Source organism: Pseudophryne corroboree, chromosome 10 (genome assembly GCF_028390025.1).
Source record: "Pseudophryne corroboree isolate aPseCor3 chromosome 10, aPseCor3.hap2, whole genome shotgun sequence".
Classification (NCBI taxonomy): domain Eukaryota; kingdom Metazoa; phylum Chordata; class Amphibia; order Anura; family Myobatrachidae; genus Pseudophryne; species Pseudophryne corroboree.
In genome coordinates, this window is record NC_086453.1 from 144,144,288 (window position 1) to 144,166,059 (window position 21,772).

The 21,772-nt window shown below is 44.5% G+C and overlaps 1 protein-coding gene across 2 annotated transcripts in view; it reads left to right on the forward strand.

The window, feature by feature from the left end:
- Positions 1 to 21,772, forward strand: part of EPS8L1 (EPS8 signaling adaptor L1) — a 153,030-nt gene that overhangs the window by 58,192 nt on the left and 73,066 nt on the right. Inside the window, exon 1 of one of the 2 annotated variants that reach the window (XM_063942844.1) lies at positions 12,386 to 12,458. The exons of the other annotated variant lie outside the window; for it this stretch is intronic. The gene's annotated coding sequence lies outside the window, so the exon portion shown is untranslated. Of the gene's footprint in view, positions 1 to 12,385; positions 12,459 to 21,772 lie in introns of those variants that run through there. 2 annotated transcript variants of the gene reach the window in all.

The window sequence follows — 21,772 nt, forward strand, 5'->3', positions numbered from 1 at the left end:
CCTAAAATTTGCTCCGAGGTTGCTGGATGACTAAGCTAAGCGACCCAAGTGGCCGGCACAAACACCTGGCCCATCTAGGAGTGGCACTGCAGTGTCAGACAGGATGGCACTTAAAAAAATTGGCCCCAAACATCACATGATGCAAAGATAAAAAATAAAAAAAAAGAGGTGCAAGATGAAATTGTCCTTGGGCCCTCCCACCCACCCTTATGTTGTATAAACAGGACATGCACACTTTAACAAACCCATCATTTCAGCCACAGGGTCTGCCACACGACTGTGGCTGAAATGACTGGTTGGTTTGGGCCCCCACCAAAAAAGAAGCAATCAATCTCTCCTTGCTCAAACTGGCTCTACAGAGGCAAGATGTCCACCTCATCATCATCCTCTGATTCCTCACCCCTTTCACTGTGTACATCCCCCTCCTCACAGAGTATTAATTCGTCCCCACTGGAATGCACCATCTCAGGTCCCTGTGTACTTTCTGGAGTCAATTGAGGGTGAATGTCTCCACGGAGGAATTGATTATAATTCATTTTGATGAACATCATCTTCTCCACATTTTGTGGAAGTAACCTCGTACGCCGATCGCTGACAAGGTGACCGGCTGCACTAAACACTCTGTCGGAGTACACACTGGAGGGGGGGCAACTTAGGTAAAATAAAGCCAGTTTGTGCAAGGGCCTCCAAATTGCCTCTTTTTCCTGCCAGTATACGTACGGACTGTCTGACGTGCCTACTTGGATGCGGTCACTCATATAATCCTCCACCATTCTTTCAATGGTGAGAGAATCATATGCAGTGACAGTAGACGACATGTCAGTAATCGTTGGCAGGTCCTTCAGTCCGGACCAGATGTCAGCACTCGCTCCAGACTGCCCTACATCACCGCCAGCGGGTGGGCTCGGAATTCTTAGCCTTTTCCTCGCAGCCACAGTTGCGGGAGAATGTGAAGGAGGAGCTGTTGACGTGTGTCTCACATGTGTCTCACCAGCAGGTCTTTGAACCTCTGCAGACTTGTGTCTGCCGGAAAGAGAGATACAACGTAGGCTTTAAACCTAGGATCGAGCACGGTGGCCAAAATGTAGTGCTCTGATTTCAACAGATTGACCACCCGTGAATCCTGGTTAAGCGAATTAAGGGCTCCATCCACAAGTCCCACATGCCTAGCGGAATCGCTCCATTTTAGCTCCTCCTTCAATCTCTCCAGCTGCTTCTGCAAAAGACTGATGAGGGGAATGACCTAACTCAGGCTGGCAGTATCTGAACTGACTTTACGTGTGGCAAGTTCAAAGGGTTGCAGAACCTTGCACAACGTTGAAATCATTCTTCACTGCACTTGAGTCAGGTGCATTCCCCCTCCTTTGCCTATATCGTAGGCAGATGTATAGGCTTGAATGGCCTTTTGCTGCTCCTCCATCCTCTGAAGCATATAGAGGGTTGAATTCCACCTCGTTACCACCTCTTGCTTCAGATGATGGCGGGGCAGGTTCAGAAGTGTTTGCTGGTGCTCCAGTCTTCGGCACGCGGTGGCTGAATGCCGAAAGTGGCCCGCAATTCTTCGGGACACCGACAGCATCTCTTGCATGCCCCTGTCGTTTTTTTTTTAAATTCTGCACTTTTTGACTATCAGGAACTGGACTGCGGGTGCTCCTTCCAGCACTTGCAGGGGGCGTGCAAATGGTGGAAGGCGCCACCTCTTCCCATCCAGTGTTGGGAAGGTCAGGCATCGCAACCGAGACAATTGGACTCTCCTAAAGGATTTGTGATTTAGAAGAACGCACAGTTCTTTGCTGTGCTTTTGCCAGCTTAAGTCTTTTCATTTTTCTAGCGGGAGGATGAGTGCTTCCATCCTCATGTGAAGCTGAACCATTAGCCATGAACATAGGCCAGGGCCTCAGCCGTTCCTTGCCACTCCGTGTCGTAAGTGGCATATTGGCAAGTTTACGCTTCTCCTCAGACGCTTTTAATTTTTATTTTTGGGTCATTTTACTGAACTTTCGTTTTTTGGATTTTACATGCTCTCTACTATGACTTTGGGCATCGGTCTTGGCAGACGACGTTGATGGCATTTCATCGTCCTGGCCATGACTAGTGCCAGCAGCTTCACCACGAGGTGGAAGTGGATCTTGATCTTACCCTATTTTACCCTCCACATTTTTGTTCTCCATTTTTTAATGTGTGGAATTATATGCCAGTAATATATCAATAGCAATGGCCTACTGTATTGTACTATATGTATACTGCTGGTCACCAAAATGCTGCACTGTCCTACTATACACTGCTCACAATAATGCAGCACAGATATGAATAGTATACTTGACACAGAGCTGCAAGATACAGCAATGGCCTACTGTACTGTACTATATGTATACTGCTGGTCACCAAAATGCTGCACTGTCCTACTATATACTGCTCACAATAATGCAGCACAGATATGGATAGTATACTTGACACAGAGCTGCAAGATACAGCAATGGCCTACTGTACTGTACTATATGTATACTGCTGGTCACCAAAATGCTGCACTGTCCTACTATATACTGCTCACAATAATGCAGCACAGATATGAATAGTATACGTGACACAGAGCTGCAAGATACAGCAATGGCCTACTGTACTGTACTATATGTATACTGCTGGTCACCAAAATGCTGCACTGTCCTACTATATACTGCTCACAATAATGCAGCACAGATATGGATAGTATACTTGACACAGAGCTGCAAGATACAGCAATGGCCTACTGTACTGTACTATATGTATATTGCTGGTCACCAAAATGCTGCACTGTCCTACTATATACTGCTCACAATAATGCAGCACAGATATGGATAGTATACTTGACACAGAGCTGCAAGATACAGCAATGGCCTACTGTACTGTACTATATGTATATTGCTGGTCACCAAAATGCTGCACTGTCCTACTATATACTGCTCACAATAATGCAGCACAGATATGGATAGTATACTTGACACAGAGCTGCAAGATACAGCAATGGCCTACTGTAATGTACTACTATAATTATATACTGGTGGTCCCCACAATGCAGCACACTGAGCACAGATATTTGCAGCACACTGAGCACAGATATGGAGTGTTTTCAGGCAGAGAACGTTGATATTTTCAGCACACTGAGCACAGATATTTTCAGCACACTGAGCACAGATATTTGCAGCACACTGAGCACAGATACGGAGCTTTTCAGGGAGAGAACGCAGCCACATCCTCTCCGTTCAATCTCCAATGCACGAGTGAAAATGGCGGCGACACGCGGCTCTTTATATAGAATACGAATCTCGCGAGAATCCGACAGCAGGATGATGACGTTCGGGCGCGTTCGGGTTAACTGAGCAAGGTGGGAAGATCCGAGGCTGCCTCGGACCCGTGTAAAATAGGTGAAGTTCGGGGCTGTTTGGATCTCGGAGAACCGAACCCGCTCATCTCTACTTAGGATCTAACAAAAGATTAAAATAATATAATGAAGCTATGAAGAGTGTAAGCCAGTGGTTCCCAAACTGTGTGGCGTGGCACCCTGGGGTGCATCTGGGTTCTTGCAGTGGTGCCTTGTATTGGTGGTCCAGGACCAAATCAAATTATTTATGGTCAATGTAATAGGCAAAACCAATGCTTGTGGCTTCCAATCATTAAATATGTGGACAAACAGTAGTAAATCTTGACCCTAACCACAACATAGTTGTCATAAACCCAGAAGTCCTATCATCGCAAAGGACAGCTCTTATCGTAAGAGCCGTCCTTTGTGGTTTTTTTCAAACAAGTGCCATTAATAGACGCCATTATGCTTGCAAAGAGTGGCGGGTGCATCACAAAATGCGATGCTTGATGCGTCCTCCCACCCAATAAAACTAGAGATAGCATCAAGATTGGGCACGTTTAAATGTCAGCACAAGTCTGCCCTATTGCTGACTTCTGCATTGAGGAATACCCCTTATAGCAATGCATGAAACCTTATAGCAATGCATGAAACCTTACACATGTCTATGTTGCTGGGACGCTTTATGTTAAAGCAGCACTTTTACTGTAAAGTAGAAAATTTATATTTTCCAGCTTGCTGGAACATTACTTGAAATTAAGGGGGTAATTCCAAGTTGATCGCAGCAGGATTTTTGATAGCAGTTGGGCAAAACCATGTGCACTGCAGGGGAGGCAGATATAACATGTGCAGAGAGAGTTAGATTTGGGTGGGTTATTTTGTTTCTGTGCAGGGTAAATACTGGCTGCTTTATTTTTACACTGCAAATTAGATTGCAGATTGAACACACCCCACCCAAATCTAACTCTTTCTGCACATGTTATATCTGCTTCCCCTGCAGTGCACATGGTTTTGCCCAATTGCTATCAAAAATCCTGCTGCGATCAACTTGGAATTACCCCCTAAGCACAGGCATTTGTCACACAGTTGTCAAATATTTGCTAAGGGTGTCATCATCACTGGAAGTTCTGCATTAAAGCCCTGGGCTGAACAATGACATCACCTCAATGCAAAAGTCCTATTCAACATGGTCACTCATAGAGCTACTGCCTTGCCTATACTGTATGTTACCTTGACCCAATTAATCTGTATTAAGGATCAGTACATACCCCTTCAACCATCTCAGATATAGTAAAGCCTTCCCTGTATACTGGACATTGTACTAATATTGCCATTATATTTATAAATTATTAAATCTGTAGATTTTGTACAGTCAAGTTAGAAAACCTGCCATGCACGCAAAGGGGGAGATATATCAAACCTCTGAGAGAGATAAAGTGGAGGTTACCTTTAACAACCAATCACCTGCTAGCTATCATTTATCTAGCACAGTCTTTAAAATGACAGAAGCTGATGGGTTGCCATGGTCAATTTATCTCTTCTTACTGTTTGATACATCTCTCGCATGAAAAAGGCATGCCGTGGGCCACACATGTACTGTAGGTGCTCTTCCTGGCTGGGTAAAGTCATGAATGAGTTAAGCAATACTTTGTCTCCTTTGTCGCTATGCAAACACTAGAGAAGAAAATCTTGTGTCTCTTGTTTTCTCCTGGTTGGAAAGTGTTTCACCAACAAATTAAGAAGTTCTATAAATATTGGTGTCTTTCCAGCTCTTGCAATGGCTGTGACCGAGCAAAACCTTGCAAATGTGCGTTTCCACAGCAACATGGAAAGATGTGTAGTGGTTAGCCTGCAGGCCATAACATTGTGGTACTGTAGGTAATGAAAGCAATCAGACACATGACTCCTGCGAGGGTCAGGCCAGGATCACTGTGGTTATGCACATGCAGGACTGATTAATGATCAGAGGTCTCATTCCAAAATCTAGTGAAGTGTTCTGCTAAATAAAGAACAACATTATGTTCTTTATAGGAACTTCAGGCACCACAATTAGTACTTTGCAAATCATTAAAGCAATCAATTATTGTAAGAGTACAAAATATCGTGTATCAAATAATTTATGTCCCAAATAATAATAACCAGAATAATTGTCATGTGTATGTGTGTCTGTAGCTGGCGTTCATCTGATCCTGGATTCTACTCTAGATGACACTTACCGACCTTCCAGCCACCTCCTCCGGAAATGGGCAGCCAGGTCAGCACAACAGGGAACTTGATCACATCATCATGGCCCCAACCCTGCTATACAATGCCCAGATCAGCGGCATTGTATAGCGAGGGGGCGGGGCTATGGTGACACGATTCAGTGTGAATTGCGTAATCTCCCCCTGGATTTCCAACTTTCGCGGATGGCTGCAGGGGGGTGCCAGTGGGGGGGGGGGGGGGGCGATTGATGGAGGCCTGTTCAGGGAGACTTGACCACTTTTCCATCCATTTTTGGGAGCCTCCCGGCTGTTCTGGGACTGTAGGCACGTATGCTCTAGAATAGATTCACATTTTCAATATTAGCTTTATTATTATTTTATTCATGTTATTTGTACAGTGCTATAATGGTTCCATAGTGCAGTACATAGGCATGGAACATGGGTGTGGTATGGAAGGTCGACCACACTTAGGTCGACAGTGTCTAGGTCGACCTGTATTGGTCGACAGTAACTAGGTCGACAGGGATTCTAGGTCAACAGGGTTTCTAGGTCGACATGTTCTAGATCGACAGGTCAAAAAGTCGACATGATTTTTTTAAAAATTGTATCGTTTTTTCCGTACAGTGACCGGGAACCCCAATTAGTGCACCGGGTTTGCTCGCCATGCTTCAGGCAAGGTTACTGTTCCTAATCGTAGTCCAAGTGGATCGTAAAGTATGGAAAAGTAAAATAATGAAAAAAATTGTGAAAAGCTCATGTCGACCTTTTGACCTGTCAACCTAGAACATGTCGACCAAGAGACCCTATCAACCTGGAAACCCTGTCGACCTAGTTACTGTTGACCAATAGTGATCGACCTAGGCATTGTCGACTTAAGAGTGGTCGACCTAGAGACTGGATACCATGGAACATACAGGATTACATGAGTATAAGGTGAACTATTTAGACAGATTCAGACAGGTAGACAAATTAACATAAATACATAATTACATTTCACAAATTACTTGATTATATAATAATAAACACAAGAGTTTAGGTTCTAAAGAGAAAAGGATGAGCACAAAGAGTGCAGACTGTAATGAGCGGGACAGCGGGGTGCAGATTCAGGAGACTTAGGCGGACGTTAGGCGGACGGAACCAATTGAAAGATTAAGAGGGAGCTGTATCAAACCTTGAAGAGAGATGAAGTGGAGAGAGATAAAGTACCAGCCAATCACTTTCTGTCATTTCTCAAATCCAGCCTGCAAAATAACAGATATAAGTTGATTTTTTTTTGGTATTTTATCTCTCTCTACTTTATCTCTCTCCAATGTTTGATACATCTTATCACACTGACAAGAACAGAGTGTATAGTAACATACAAAAGTAACATAGTAACATAGTCGGTGAGGTTGAAAAAAAGACTAGTAGTCCATTGAGTTCAACTGGAATTATATTGCATTTCCTATTCTATTTAGGTTAAAGGTTATATCCTTGTATATCTTTTTCTGTTACAAATTTGTCTAACCCATTTTTAAACGCATTGACTGAGTCCGCCATTACAACCTTCTCTGGCAGTGTATTCCATATCGTATTGCCCTTACAGTGAAGAATCCCTTCCTGCGCTGAGTACGAAATTTCTTCTCCTCAAGCCTTAGCAGGTGTCCCTGTGTTTTGTGTAGAGGTCTCTTAGTAAACATCTCACATGATAGCTCCGCGTATTCCCCCTTTATATATTTGTAAATATTAATCATATCTCCTCTTAGTCATCTCATTTCTAGTGTGAACATATCTAACCTAGAAAGCCTCTCCTCATAGTCCAGTGTCTCCAACCCCTTTATCAGTTTGGTAGCTCGCCTCTGAACCTTTTCAAATTCTAATATGTCTCTTTTATAGTGTGGTGCCCAGAACTGTACACAATACTCAAGATGCGGCTGTACCAATGATTTGTACAGTGGCTGGATTACACTCTCATCCCTTGTCTCAGTTCCCCTTTTAATGCATGCTAACACTTTATTTGCCTTTGCTGCTGCACTTTGACTTTGTGTTTTGCTGCTAAATCTACTATCAATGAACACCCCCAAATCCTATTCTAATACAGTTTCCCCTATTTTTTCCCAATTTAATTAGTAGGTTGCATGTTTATTCTTAGTCCCAAAGTGTATAACTTTACATTATTCCACATTAAACCTCATACACCATTTCATTGCCCAAACTTCCAGTTTAAATAAATCGCTCTGAAGAGACTCCACATGCACTTCTGACTGATTACCTTACATACTTTAGTATCGTCTGCAAAAATTGACACTGTGCTTTCTAGTCCTTCTCCTAAATCATTAATAAATATATTAAACCATAGTGGCCCCATAACAGAACCCTGCACTAATTACTTTAGCCCAGGTGGAAAACATCCCATTAATCACCACTTGCAGTTCCCTGTTATCAAGCCATTTACTCACCCATGTAGAAATAGTGTCTCTTATACCGAGCTCCCTTAATTTGAAAGTCAGCCTCCTGTGAGGTACTGTGTCGAAAGCTTTTGCAAAATCCAGATAAACCACATTTACTGCGTTACCTTGGTCGAGATTGTCGCTTACTATCTCATAAAAGCTAATCAAATCAGTTTTGCATCATCATTGACACTAGTAATTGTATGTATGAATCACCAAGCTGCACCCATAAAACCACTGGAACTATATATATATATATATATATATATATATATATATATATATATATAGTCACTCGCTGCTGTAGTAAGTATTTCACTGTGCCCTCAGTGAAGTAGTAATAGCAGACGTGGAAACTGCGGCACTCGTGGTAGTTTTAGAAGAAAATGCTTTTTAATGAATCAAATCCATGCTAAAAATGCCCCACAAGGCAGGAATAAACCTTGAAAACGGTGCTTGTCACCGAAACGTTGGCCTTGTGGGGCATTTTAATCATGGATTTGATTCATTAAAAAGCACTTTCTTCTAAAACTGCTACGAGTGCCGCAGTTTCCACGTCTGCTCTCTCTCTATATATATATATATATATATATATATATATATATTTCAGTCCCATCCAGCATTGGGGGTCATTCTGAGTTGTTCGCTCGTTATTTTTTTCTCGCAACGGAGCGATTAGTCGCTAATGCGCATGCGCAATGTCCGCAGTGCGACTGCGCCAAGTAAATTTGCTATGCAGTCAGGTATTTTACTCACGGCATTACGAGGTTTTTTCTTCGTTCTGGTGATCGTAATGTGATTGACAGGAAGTGGGTGTTTCTGGGCGGAAACAGGCTGTTTTATGGGAGTGTGCGAAAAAATGCTACCGTTTCTGGGAAAAACGCGGGAGTGGCTGGAGAAACGGAGGAGTGTCTGGGCGAACGCTGGGAGTGTTTGTGACGTCAAACCAGGAACGAAACTGACTGAACTGATCGCAGATGCCGAGTAAGTGTGGAGCTACTCAGAAACTGCTAAGAAGTGTCTATTCGCAATTCTGCTAATCTTTTGTTCGCAATTTTAAAATGCTAAGATTCACTCCCAGTAGGCGGCGGCTTAGCGTGTGCAAAGCTGCTAAAAGCAGCTTGCGAGCGAACAACTCGGAATGACCCCCATTGTGCGTGGCTGGATTGGGACATTGTGTGTGGCTGCTGTGTTTAAGTCATGAAGGGGCGTGTATGCATCACAGAGTGGGTGTGGTCACATCCCTTTGGTATGCAAACAACCCCATACCGCCACTGTGTCCATTGCAATCACTTCTTTACTGTCACGTGTACCAATGGCAATTGTGTGTGCAGCAACCATTCACTACTGCTCTGCCTCTGCTATGCCCCAGTGAATCATGGGACATACCACCTAACTCCTGGGCAGATCGGTTGTGACCATGAGAAAAGAGCCTTCACATTGCGACTGTCATTTTAATATTGGGATAGTTGGGAGGTGTGCAGGCTTCAGAAATGTACTGTATCCATGCCATGGTAAAATCTCAGAAGTGTTATTATACTGCTGTATGTACTAAGGGACTGATTCAGCGATGGAAAGAAGATCAAAGATGCTTACAAGTGGCTTTCAATTACCGTCCGGTTTTGAAGGCTGGAACATGAAGGAGACGTCCCAGTAGAAGAGACACCTCCCGCATGTAGCTGCGATCCCAGCACTGCGACCGATGATTGTGATGTTCACGCAGACGGCCATTGAGTAAGCTTCAGTTTACGCAGCTGCCCAATGGAAGGGGGGTCTGCGAGGCCAGAAAGTCTGCATGGTGACACACAGACTCTTTGCTCTCCCCTCCTTGAAGACGGGGGCGACATGCTCCCTGTTTCCAGGAACACAGGTCTCCCTCACCCCCTCTACGCCGCTACCTTTCAATCAGGCAGCGGCAGAGAGGACCTACGAATGACATTGCAAGGCCCATTCTCCGCATGCACAGGACAGACCTTGCACATCCACAGATTATGATAATCAGAAATCTGCTTTCGGCGGGACTCCTGCGTTCATCTATGAATCCGGCCCTATTGCTGTGTGGCTCCCAATTCTGTTTTCTTTTCATGCAGGAAGTATGATGTATGGAACATCGTTCCCCAATGATTGACGTTTTCTATTAAATACTTCAAGTTCAAGGAAATATTTATATGGGTTGGGTACAGGATCACGGCAGTTGGAATGCCAGCGGTCAGTATAGGGACCCCAGCATCCCGCCTGTTTTTAAATGCTGACAGGGGTGCAGGAGATGGCTAAGCCTAATCCTCTCCCTGCAGCCTAAACTAACCCTCGGTTCCCGCAGCCTAACCCTAACCTCCCTTCTCAGCAGCCTAACCCTAACCATCTCTTCCCGCTGCCTAACCCTAACCCCCCCCCAGAGCTGGCCCTAACCAATATGATGCCCTAGGCAAGATTTTGGCTGGTGCCCCCTAGCACCACCACTGGTTCCGCCTCAGACCTTGCACCTCTTTCCCAGCACCATCACCCCTCACCCATAACAGTGACAGTCCTAATTTTGGTGTTTGTACCCCCTATATTTTAAATAGGAACAGTTCGCACATTTGGCGCACAGCCCAAAAAGGGGTGTATTTTTGCTGGCAAGGGGCATGGCCACACAATAGTAACCCCTATTCCAATTATACCACACAGTACTGCAACTTTATTCACATTTGACCATGCGATAGTGTCCATAATTCATATTACATCCCACAGTAGTATCACTTTCCTTATAAACGTTACTCCTCACAGTAGAGCTCCTTATTCACATTACATCACACTGAATTGCTCCTTATTTACATTACACCACACCCTATTGCTCTTTATTCACATTAGATGACACAGTAATGATCTTTCTATACGCAACGCCACATAGTAGAGCACCTTATACACATAATGCCACATATTAGTAATGCATTTATACACATAATTCCACACAGTAATGCCCCTTACACATATGAGACACATCATTAATCTCCTTATAAACATAATGCATCTTACACGTTATGACAACCTTTATTAATGCCCTTTTACACATAATGTCCCATACACATGCCACACATTAATGCCCTTATATACATAATGACACACATAGTGCCCCCTACACATTTGCTGCACATTATTAGTGCCCCATACACATAATGACACACATACAGTAGTACCCTGTCACACATATGCCGCACATTATTAATGCCCTTTTACACATAATGACACACACAGTGCCCCTTACACATATGTTGCACATTATTAATGCATTTTTACATGACACATATAATGCTCCTTACACATATTCTGAACACTACTGCACAACCAACCCACTCACATGCACACAGCACTCCCACTGCCACTAACGCTGTGACCTCTGCCTCGGCTTGGATACAGATGTGTCCTCATAAATCTTGCCTCAATGCTAACGTCGGGCACCTTTTTTTAATGAAAATGCATCTTATTTGCATTGATATGTCACTAGGATGCACAAGCAGCTTCTGCTGATTAAAATGATGTACAGCATGCCTATATACTGTGTGAGACTGTGGCTGTATCTGCATATGAAATGCTACACACAGAATATAGGCATGCTGCATATCATTTTAATCAGCAGAAGCTGCTGATGCCCCTAGGCATATCAAATGCCCTAGGCAATTGCCTAGTTTGCCTATGCCTATGGCCGGCTCTGCCCCCCCCCCCCCCCCCCGCCCCCCCCCGGATACTTATGTTCAGGCTTCCACCTAAAATATACAGACTACATGACTTCATTAAAAATGAACTCATGTACTATGGAAGCATTAAGTTTTGCACATTAATTAATTCGCCCTTGATATACTGTAGCTTTCACCACCATGGAGGGCTTGGTACATAAGTAGAGGACCTATCTGTAACCAAAACACCTGTTTTCACATGAGAAATGGGGTTTCTCTGTATAATAATAATCAGGCCAGTAAAACTCTCTGTACACTTTAAATTTGCCTTCCTGCTGTGCAACATGGTTGGATGTACTCCTCACTCCAAATAAGGCTGTAAATGTTCATATGCAGCCTAAGCTCATAACCACCCAGCGTGAACAGCGTTATCAGAGGGAGAAGACATCTGTCTACTCAGCCAGCAGGCCGCAAGTGAAATAATTAGCTTGTTATTATTATTATTTTTTTAAAGATTGTTTTTACTGTACCCTGAAATTCTCAGATGTATGCACTAACATAAAACCCTTAGCATGGGTGGATGCTTTTCAAATGAATAAACACATTTATGTAAACATCCTATATATATAGCAATATAGTTCAACTTGAGTAATCGTGTATGAGAAGGGTGGCAAAACCAGGCCTCTTCTGTCACAAGGCAAACTGGTTCTGCAGGGCAAACGTCAGCAATTCCTGATTCAGTTGCAAGATTCCAGACTCCAGAATGAAGTAGGAAAAAGAAAGCTGTGTTGTTCTTGTGGGATCCGGCACTGCACTTGTCCTCCTCCTTTCCCAGGTAAATAACTCTCTGTAGGAGAGCTGCGGAATAATGAGACATGTATGTTTTCTTTAGCTAAGATTGAAAACAATATAACAAAGTCTGTTTTGTTTCCAAACTTCCTACAAGTGAAGCCGTCTCATAAAGGTTAGCTCAAGGCTGTAATAAAGACAGCTCACCAGGAATGCATTGTTTTTACCAGCTATCTTATTTCCCAATATGCTTCCCTACCATTCATATGGGCATAAATGTATATTTTGAAAAAAATATATTTATAATATATTATTTGACTTAAGAAATAGTTATATCTATTATATGTGTATTTCATTTGTCCAATTGCACAGAATAGCTTTTACCTGTCGGACCAGGTGAGCCTGTCAGATCAACAAGTATTAAAAAAAAAAAAAATTATGTGGGACACTGTTTTACTTTGTGGGGCAAAGTTGTGTATGTTTGTGGGGGGGGGGGGGGGGGGGGAGGAGTGTTTCTACTTAGAAACTCCTGCACACTTGAAAGTAAAGTATTCTGGGTGTTGGCAGCAGATAAAATAGAAACTCAAACAACGAAGCAGCTAAACTGTGTACATGTAGCACACCTTAACCCTCAGAGGCGTTCCTGCAGGGCTGCAGCCTCTGTGTTTTGTTGTTCTGTTCACAACTTTAGCTGCATGGAAATTGCTCATTGTAAGTGGCAGCACGGCAAGGCAAATGGATAATAACAGGGGGATGGCTGGCTGGACAAAGCTAATTAGGCTTGAGGTTTCAGCCTGGAAAATTCAGCGGTGCTGACAGTGTTGGCATAAAGCAGAAAGATTTATGGGATTCACGCCCCCAGATGTGGACGCGCTTACACAGCTCCTCAGCGGCAGAGGTCGCTGCAGGGAGCTGATCCGGTCCGGCGTTCCGGAAACAGGTCCGGTACGGTTCGGTTTTCACCGAATCCCAAGATTTTTTTCCCAGTTCCATCATGGTATAATAGTCACTACTTGTATGAAGGATATTTCTGAACTAGATAAGCACCCACAGTGTGTGCATACCTTGGTTCTGCTTTTTCTGTTATTTTCCTAATGCAAATACCTGGATTACATTATGAACTCATGGTATTTTTAACATCAGTATTTGACAACAGTTTATGGGAAAATAAAGTAGAAATGCAGAAGCAGATTATTATATTAATGCTATGCAAAGGTGGCCGGCTGGCAGGTACGTTACTAAAAAGAGTTAATGTTTATTTTATCTAAACATAAATAAAGCACTATTTCTGCAGCAGAGTACACTGGTATTCCACAGGGAATAACATCGGGATGTAGAGTTGGATCTTGATCCGAGGCACTAACAGGCTAAAGCTTTGACTCTTCCCAGGATGCACTGCACCGCTTCCTCTATAGCCCTGCCTCCAGGCACTGGAGCTCAGTTTGTAAGTAGGTGCCTGCAGTGCAGGCAGTCAACCAACCGGTGGGGCTGCGCTAGGCAGCCCTGAAAAGAGCTTTTTTAGAAGACTTCAAGGGCCGCAGCACTCTCTATGTCATTCTGACATGCTGTGCTGCGGATTAAGGCCCCTGAGGTCTGGGGCACTAAAGAGCAGGGGGCCCCCATGGACTAAAATAAAGTGTATACATATATATAAATAGAAAGGAAATTGACGCCCAAAGGTTATTTTAACCTATAGATACAGGGAACCCAGTGGGTTTCACAATTAACATTGATTTTAAAACATAAACGTGAACTGTTCTTTCATAAAAAATGTATTAAAATGTACAGAAGCAATGAAGCAAGTCCATCATATTACACAGACAAAGTGATGTAATTTCTCTTCGAATGGAGTATTCGAAGAGAAATTACATCACTTTGTCTGTGTAATATGATGGACTTGCTTCATTGCTTCTGTACATTTTAATACATTTTTTATGAAAGAACAGTTCACGTTTATGTTTTAAAATCAATGTTAATTGTGAAACCCACTGGGTTCCCTGTATCTATAGGTTAAAATAACCTTTGGGCGTCAATTTCCTTTCTATTTATATTTTTTGTATCTAGTCCCTCCTAACAAGGGACTTAGTGAAATAGGCAGCCCCTCCCAAGGAGTACTGTATCTTATTGTATCTAATTAGCCTTAGAACAGCACAGAAGGAGAGCATTTGGTTGATATATATATATATATATATATATATATATATGTGTGTGTATATATATATATATATATATATATATATATATATAAATAAAACCAAGAATAAAATAAATTAAAATATGGCCAACCTTACATTTTTGTTTTTTTGGTTAGGTTACTGGCAGGCAGTACTGTACAATTGGAGACCGAGAGCTGGCTTCTCTCGGTCTCTCCTCCAAGGAAGCAAACACAGCCTGAGCCACAGCCTCCGGGGCTCCACACATCGCTAAGAATCCCTCCTCCTTCAGTGCAGTCTGCGGCGCGCCAATGACTGAGCCGCAGGCTTGCTGAGCTGGACAGCAATTGGACAGCTGAGCCGTCGCTCAGGTGCCCTGACTACAGCTGTTAGAGCACTCTTAGAGCTGTAGTCAGGGCAGCTGAGCGACGGCTCAGCTGTCCAATTGCTGTCCGGCTCAGCAAGCCCGCGGCTCAGTCATTGGCGCGCCGCACGCTGCACTGAAGAAGGAGGAGGGACAGGGCAGCAGGGAGCATGTTTGACAGGGCAGCGGGGAGCCGGGACTCGTGAGCGCAGCACCGCAGATTGTATCGAAGAGAGATCCGATCTGTGGTGTGGCAGGGGGCCCTTTTGGAAAGGGGGGCCCGGGGTACGTATCCCCGGGACCCCCACCCCCTTAATCCGGCTCTGGCTGCGGCTCTATCACCTCCATCAGCGGCGCTGCATACTCCCGCAGCTTGGTTCGCACCGGTTTCTAGGCACACCACCACTGCTGCTTTCCTGGATCGCGTGTCTGCATGACAGGGAGGAGGTAAGAGGGTCCCCCAGGTGGGCCCCGCCGGTAAATCGCGATCCGGTCGCGGTCCGAGGAGACGGACCGCGCCACTGGCGTGGACACTGTGGCCATACAGGGACCCCACTATATCCACCAGGGCAGGGAGCACAGGTTGGATTTACTAAAATCCATTTGTAATAGGCTCCACAGTACCTGGTGGTGAAGTCCAGCAGAGGGGATAAGGCGCTGACCTGTAGCCCCTCCCCCAGCTCCGGGCGCCATCTACTGCTTGTGTTCCCGCCCTGGAGCTGCATTTCTCTCCCCCTCACTCCCTGCTGAGATTTTGGCGCCATCTTCACTACTAGCTGGGCTGATCTCCGGGACTGATAAGCACTGTCTCCTCTGTAAAACCGCCTGCCTTGTCAGTGCTGTGTTTTTACAGACACTTAAGTATTCTACATGTCAGTTTAGACAGTGTTAGTTAGGAATAAGTGTACTGCTATATGAATATTTAGTACAAGTATTTTGTGATATACATCCAGTGTTTACTGGTAATATCTGTATACATACTAATCTGTTTGTAGATTTACTAGTCCAGTGCAGTTTTATTGTGTTATATGTGATAATTTATCCATTGTACTTGTGACTGAGTGTGCCTATAGCTGCTGTGTGGTTTCTATTCTGTGTATCACACGTTTTGCTATCACTATATTCTGTACCATGGGGGGCTACGTGCGTCAAGGTCTCATATAACATATAGTGTGCCGCAGGATATACTGTTTGGTATTTTTCACTGTATGTTTCAGTCACCTCACACCACTTAAATCCTCTGTTTGTGCTCTGCATTTGCTGTCACATAACACAGGTTTTTTTTTGCAGGTATTGTGTTTGTCTGGTTATATTGTACTGTTACGCCCTAAGGCTACATTCCCAATAATGTCTGCTACACAGGGCGGAAACTCCGCAGACGCTCCTGCATCATGCATTGCTGGCGCCTCGGATTTGACTGAGGAAAATGTTTCAACTGAGGGTTCAGGAACTGGGTGCCCTGTACCTTCCAGTTCGTCTGTAGCACCTGTGGTAAATCAAGACCCACCTTGGGCTGCATTTTCAAATATGCTGACTACTCTTGTAACAAGTCTTACGCCCCCTGTGGGCCCTCCTTTGCCATTACAGCCACGTATTGTCCCTGTAGTTAACCCGCCTTGGGCGGATACTCTGTCTACTCAGTTACAACAATTAAATCAGTCTTTGGTTAGACAGAAACCTACCCCTCGCCCTGCTGGGGCCAAGGGGTCATCTAAGCGGGCCATTTCTTCCTCACAATCCGCTAATATTTTGGATGATTCTTTCGATGAGGATGGGGATTATACTGATCCGTTAGACACTGATACAGTTGTTTCTGATGAGGAATCTTCAACTCAAGTTGATGTTCTTGATCTAGTGGAGGCTATCAAGATGATTCTTCAAATTGATGATGATATTGAGCACCCTGCTACGTCTATGAAACCGGATAAGTTCAAACATCAGAAGGTTGCTAAAGTAGTTTTGCCACATTCTGACCTTTTAATTGACATACGTTAGGAATCCTGGTCATCTCCAGGAAATAAGTTTTCCCTGTCTAAAAAGATGCTAGCCTGTTATCCTATCCCTGCGGAGTTGAGTAACAAGTGGGAAACCACCGCCGGTGGACTCTCATGTCGCCCGTCTTGCGGTGTCATCTACTCTGCCTGTCACCACTGTCACCTCACTGAAGGAACCAACAGATAAGCATGTGGAGGAATGCCTGAAGTCTATTTACACTCTTGCCGGTGCTGTACATAGACCCACTATGGCTGCCTCTTGGGTGGCAAAAGGAATTGAAGCATGGGTTCAGGCAATTGAGGATGAGCTGCCTCCGGATTTTTCTGACACTGCCAGACAGTATCTGTCATATATTACCACAGCCTCTTACTTTATTCTGGAGGCGGCCTCTGATGCAGGGGTCATGTTTGCCAAGGCACCTACTACGTCTATCCTGGCTCGCCGGATTCTGTGGTTAAGATCCTGGAAAGTGGACCTAGACTCTAAAAAGACCTTGGAGGTGCTTCCTTTCAAGGGAGACATACTATTTGGGGAGGATCTGAACAAGATTGTGACTGACTTGGCGACAGCCAAGACTGCGTTTCTCCCTAGTACTAATCCTTCTGCTCCGAAGGCTGAGTACAACTTTTTGTTCCTTTTGGCCTCCAGGTAAAGCAAAAGGTCAGGCGTACCCGTGACATGCTCGTACTTCCAAAACCACTAAGCCCAAATCTAAACAATCCTGGGCTGCCCACCAGCCTGCTGCCAAACAAGACACGCCTGCTGCATGATGGAAGGCCGACTTCTGCAGTTCCCCAGGCCTGGTTAAAGACCACTTCAGACGCCTGGGTGCGGGAAGTTGTCTCTCAAGGGTACGCAATCTCTTTCAAGTGACGTCCCCCTCACCAGCTCTGTTCAACGGTTATCCCCTTGGATCCATTGAAAGCACAAGCTCTACACCTGGTTGTACAATCCCTCCTGGAAACAGAAGTGGTGGTGCCGGTACCTCTGTCCCAGAGAGGCAGGGGTTAAAATTCGGCCCTGTTTCTTGTTCCGAAACCAAATGGGTCTTTCCTGGCCTATCCTCAAATCATTGAACAAGTTTGTGAGAGTGTCCAAATTCCTTATGGAAACCCTGTGCTCTATTGTGCTGGCCATGTAACCCGAGGACTATATGGTATCCCTGGACATACAGGATGCTTACCTGCACATACCTATTGCCATTTCGCATCAGCAATATCTGCGGTTTGCTATTGGCAACCTTCATTTTCAATTCCAAGTTCTACTGTTTGGACTGGCCACGGCACCTCAGATTTTCACCAAGGTCATGGCCGTGATGACGTCTATCCACCGTCGTCAGGGAATCAAGATCCAGCCATATCTGGACGACTTGCAGATTCTGGCAAACTCCCAAGAGGTCCTCCTCAGTCAACTGGAGATGTCGGTCCAATTCCTACAAGCCCACGGGTGGCTCATCAATTAGAAGAAGTCCTTGCTGATCACTGCTTGGAGCATGGTGCACCTGGGGGTGCTGCTGGACACACACAGCCAAAGACTGTTTCTGTCTCCGTTGAAGGTCCTGAAACTTCAGGACAAGATTAGACACTTCCTCTCTCGCCCGAGAGTGTCGATACACTCGGTGATGCAAGTACTAGGTCTCATGGTGTCAGCTTTCAACATGGTAGAGTACGCTCAATTTCATTCCCGCCCTCTGCAGAGGTTAATCCTTTCCAAGTGGGACGGCCTGCCTCATCGGATCAGGTCTCAAATGATCTCCTTGACTACGGAGGTCCGTCTGTCACTGAGCTGGTGGCTACAGGACCAACAATAGAGCAGGGGCCATCCTTTCTGGATCTCCAACTGGGTCCTCCTGACAACGGACGCCAGTCTGCGAGGTTGGGGCGCGGTGTTGGAGCAACACTCTTTCCAGGGTCGGTGGACCAGGGAGGAATCTCTCCTCCCCGATAAACATTCTGGAATTGCGGGCAGTGTTCAATGCGTTGACACTGGCCCTGCCTCTGGTACAGAACAGGCCTGTTCAAGTACAATCAGACAACGCCACCACGGTGCCGTACATAAATCATCAGGGCGGCACTCGAAGCCGCATGGCAATGATGAAAGTGTCAAAAATCCTCCAGTGGGCGGAACGCCATCTACCAGCTATATCGGCAGTGTTCATTCCGGGAGTCGTCAACTGGGAAGTGGACTTCCTCAGTCGTCACTCCGGAGAGTGGAGTCTTCATCCAAAAGTCTTTCAACTCCTAGTGGACAAGTGGGGCCTACCAGATGTAGATCTGATGGCATCTCGACACAATCACAAGGTTCCGGTCTACGGAGCAAGGACAAGGGATCCTCAAGCAGCGTTCATGGACGCACTGGCAATTCCATGGAACTTTCGGCTGCCATATGTGTTCCCTTTTTTGTCACTCCTGCCCAGGGTAATGCGGAAATTCAAGCAAGAAGGAAGAATACTACTTCTAGTCGCTCCAGCGTGGCCCAGATGGCATTGGTTCTCAGACCTGCAGGGTCTATCGATAGAGCATCCTCTTCTACTTCCTCAACACCCAGACCTCCTTGTTCAGGGTCCTTGTGTCTACCAAGACCTGACCAGACTGGCTTTGATGGCGTGGCTCTTGAAGCTTCACTCCTGAGAGCAAAAGGATTCTCTGAGGCGGTCATTCAATCTATATTGAAAGCCCGTAAACCAGCTTCAGCTCGGATTTATTACAGGGTCTGGAATTCTTCACCTGGTGTGCTGCTAAGAATTATGATGCATATACTTTCAGAACTTGCAGGCTTCTGGCTGTTCTACAACAAAGCCTAGACTTGGGCCTTCGTCTGGCCTCCCTCAATGTCCATATATCTGCCTTGTCGGTGTGGTTTCACAGAAAAATTGCGTCTCTTCCTGACGTTCACACTTTCACTCAGGGTGTGATATGGATTCAACCTCCCTATGTCCCTCCTGTGGCTCCATGGGATCTAAAAAACAAATTAACCAGCTGGTTAAAGGTCGGACGCTAGCTCAGGGCTGGTTCACTAATCAGCAGCTGCCGAAAGATAAAGTTAGTCACTCCTATAGGTTATAAACGTAAAAACAGAAAAGGAGGCAGCGCTAAAGAAATAGGATGGATTGTCTGTAAAAGTGCACACAATTTAATCAGAATAAAATACACACACATATATCACAGAACATTACATTTTTTTTAAAAAGTCACCCAAATATTATGCATTCACAAGTGTGCCAATTCTGATGCTGGAAATAACGTGAATGAAAGTGGATGATTCTTATTCCTATAGAACTGACAGCCCAGTCCAATATAACATGAATCCGACTGTATAACACCCGCTGGAGGATAGTCCCAAAGGTAAGTATTTCCAAGAGGGTCCTCACCAGAGCTACGGATGTCTTGAACGCTACAGTCTGCAGTGAAGCAGATGGTGGGAAATTGTCCGCATATGAATCAATGACCAATCCAAAAATGAGAAATGGCACATATAAAGGCCTCCAGGAAATTGGGGTGACGGGTGGCCCACCAACGCGCATTAGCCGCTAGTCCCTTCTCCTGTCGTGAGAATGTGGGTCTATGTGACTAACATCTACCATCTCTCTTACCTGCTACTACATTGGACTGGTTAACAAAACTGAGCTCCAGTGCCTGGAGGCGGGGCTATAGAGGAGGCAGTGCAGTGCATCCTGGGAACAGTCAAAGCTTTAGCCTGTTGGTACCTCGGATCAAGATCCAACTCTACACCCCAATGTTAATCCCTGTGGAATCCAGTGTACCTCGCAGAAAGAGATTTAACAATGGTAACTCTACCATAAATCTCCTTTTTGTTTCTGTAACATTGGTAATCCTCGAGGTGACGGTTTAGATGTGTTCCGGTTAGTGGGAATCAGATACTCGCATAGTAATGGTGGAGGGCAATTCTACGTTCCTTTCAGCACTAAATTGTCATCACAAATACATTCTCTTCCTGAGGAAGAGAGGTTACACAGCCATTTTCTGGCATCTATAATGGGCAAAATATTCTGAAATTCTGTCTACAGAGCACCTGTTGCCTAAACGCAGGTGAGGCAGCAGTTTTACAGGCTGAATCAGCTCATAACTACTGACGTACCAGAGTGGACAAAGAATGACTTACTAACCTATTAGGCCACTTGCCCACGGACAAATACACCCCAAAATCTTCTCAAAGCACACCCATTTTGGTGTATATATATATATATATATATATATACACATATAGGGATCCTGACTAAATTAAAGTGACAACTACAGAGATGCCAAATAGGAGTAAGATTCATTTATTAAGTCGCAGAATGCCACCGAAATATATCTGTATTGTGCATGCTCCAGCATATTATTCATAGTGGAAAGTACCCTGGCAAGTATACTACCACACGCATAGTGAGTGCCGTACATTATATTTATATTATTCATATTTAAATTGTTGTATTTGAATAACAATATATCATACTATAAATGTTTTCTTTGGAATAGTAATTGTTTCCTCTCTTATTTATTGGACATAAAGAGGTCTATTTACGAAGCCTTGGACGGAGATAAAGAACCAGCCAATCACTGTCTAACTGCCATGTCACAGGCTCGGTTTGAAAAATGACAGTTAGGATCTGATTGGCTGGTACTTTATATCCATCCACTTTATCTCCATCCAAGCCTTAGTAAATAGACCCCTAAGGCTTGCTAGCCAGATGCTGTAGTAATGTGTCAGACACTTTATATTGGCAGTTATTTTGCAGCAGTTATATTTTAGCAGTTCAGATAAATAATACATTATTAAGGGAGAAAATTAAATATCGGTAATAAAAATGAGTAATAAAAGAAATAAATCGAAGCCGTCTGGTTT